The sequence below is a fragment of the Nanorana parkeri genome, unplaced genomic scaffold (assembly GCF_000935625.1).
Source record: "Nanorana parkeri isolate BGI_ZX_2015 unplaced genomic scaffold, ASM93562v1 scaffold401, whole genome shotgun sequence".
Classification (NCBI taxonomy): Eukaryota; Metazoa; Chordata; class Amphibia; order Anura; family Dicroglossidae; genus Nanorana; species Nanorana parkeri.
The window spans coordinates 299,975-302,354 of NW_017306669.1; the positions used below are offsets into that span (position 1 = coordinate 299,975).

At 43.7% G+C, this 2,380-nt stretch overlaps 1 pseudogene; it reads left to right on the top strand.

Moving 5' to 3' along the window:
* LOC108789486 overlaps nucleotides 1-2,214 on the top strand; it is an 8,615-nt pseudogene extending 6,401 nt beyond the window's left edge.
* The last annotated feature ends 166 nt before the right edge of the window (nucleotides 2,215-2,380 follow it).

The window sequence follows — 2,380 nt, forward strand, 5'->3', positions numbered from 1 at the left end:
CACTGTTTCGCTGACTACAGTTTCACCAGACAGGAAGTGAAGACATTTTAAAATCCTCTTCTGTTTTTATTTATACGTTGAAAATGCACAAAAAAGTTTAAAAAAAATCTTTTTGAATTTTTAGTTTTTGAACCTTTTTTTTAATAGTGCAACTGAATCTGACAGTTGCACTATTAAATAGGTGGCAGATTAACACGCAACATTGTAATCTTTTACCAAGAGACAAAGTGAGAGGAAGCTGATCTGTGTCAGACCCCAGAAAGTACCAGGATGTGCATGCTTGAGTCATTTAAGAGCCAGCATCACACTACAGTAAGTAGATGCTGACCCTGAATGATGCCTAAGACCCTGTTCACATCGGGGCGGTTCGACCGCACGGATCCACCGACATGAACGATCCCATACATTGCTATGGGGACCGTCCATGCGACCGCGCGGGTCCACGCATCCAAACTGCTCCCTGCACTATTTTTTGCCGTGCTGATCAGTGCGGTTTCCATACAGGTTTCAATGGAACCGCACTGATCAGCACGGTTTTGGGCGTTTTTAATTGCGTTTCAGCAGTGAAACGCAATTAATAACTCCCAAAACCTTCCTTCCGAGAACCGCGCTGATCCACAACCGCCCTGGTGTGAATGGGCTCTAAAGCTGACCATACAGCTATAGAATTTAGTTGATTCACCCATTTACACTAAACAGTTGCAAGCACAGTTTGGCTAAAGGTTTTCCAATATGTTCCTTTGGGAAAGGTCGATCTAAGGATCGACTTCTGCCAATGGAATAGGATCACCAACACAGTGGATTTCGGCCGATTTTCCTGCTGAATCAGACGAAATTCACTCCGTGTATACCCCACTCTGTGCCATACACTGGTAGATTTTCATACAAACTTTTATATGAAAATTCTCAATAAATTCTCAAAAAAAACAGAGACTTAGAATGCTGTTTAAAATTTGGTTGGGTTTTATAGTTGCAGTTGAAAATTAAAAAGTCAATTTTAGCTAATTTTCGAAAATCTAAAAAGTCTAACATCTAGAAAATTGAAGAAAAGTTCTACTGGTGTAGGGCCGGCTTTAGATGTTACTTAAGCACTTAATAGGAACATTTATATTGGATGATAGGTCCACTTTAAGTAAATCTGTTGAGCTGTGCCCCAAATTATTATTTATTTGTTGTTGGTTGGAGTGTATCCAGAAGAATAATTCAAGGGTTGGTCCTCTGAAACCATGAAGTTAATTTATGTAACGCTGTCTTGTATGTCTTGGGACTCTCGTGCTAAAATATCTGCTTGGGAACCAGGGTCTGTAAACCGGCTGCAGCCATTACAAAGGATCAGCAAGCTTTTAGGTCAGCTTTTAAAGGGTATCTTTCAGAAGCGAAATAATGGAGTTGCTATTGCTGGCTTGTATTTGAGGTTGCAGGCTCCAGGGTTGTCATACACTTCCTTTATTGATTGGCGAGGCACTCATCTGGAGCAAGCATGTGCATATCAAGTTTTTGGATATCCACAAAAACAATGCAGCAATGGGCGCTCCAATGTTTTATATTATGGTGAGCTTATTTTGTTTATGTTCATGTGTCAATCTATTTCCTTTTAATTATAATTTTTTTGGTCTCTTTCAGGGTTCTGATACTGGCCTTCTTTAAAGCAGGACATCCTTTCTGGCAGTTGTTGGAAGGAGAACAGAGGCTAAAGCATGAGCAGAACTTTAGTCTACCCAAGCTGAGTCCTCCCTTCTGTCTGGGTGCTTGGACTATTGGTTTGCTACCCCACAGGTCTCTGTTGGCAAGTGTCAGTTTCCTCAGAAGGTGGAGGAGGCACTACGTGGCCCCCCTCGCCCGCCTCACCGTGCCATGAAGCTGCAGGCGGTGATGGAGACGCTACAGCGCCAGCAGCGGGCGCGGTTGCAGCAGGAGATGGAGGCAAGGCAGCTTCAGCAGGATCCAGTGGGGGCTCCTCCTGACGGGGGTTATCCGGCAAATGGCACAGACGACACAGAACCAGAGGCCTTGAAAATACAGCGAGCACAGGCCGCAGCATTAGCTGCTATGAGGGCTGCTGCTGCTGGACTCAGCCAACAGCCAAGTCCTGCTGCCTCAGAAGACGATGAGGAGGAGGATGAAGGGGAGAGCATGCCTTCTGAGGATGAGCGAGAAAGGGACGGTGAAAGTGAACATTACCAGGAGATGGGATCAGAGGATGAGGAACTGTGAGTTCTTTTTTTAATGGCAGGAGTTGCACCTTTTTCCTGTTGAAGTATTGGAATTCATTTGTGAGACCATGTACCTTTTTATGTCTCGGCTTGCTGTATAGCTTTCCTGTTGTACTTATTTAACTTCACTTTTGACTATTTTTTTACACTCCTAAAAGTTCTCTCCT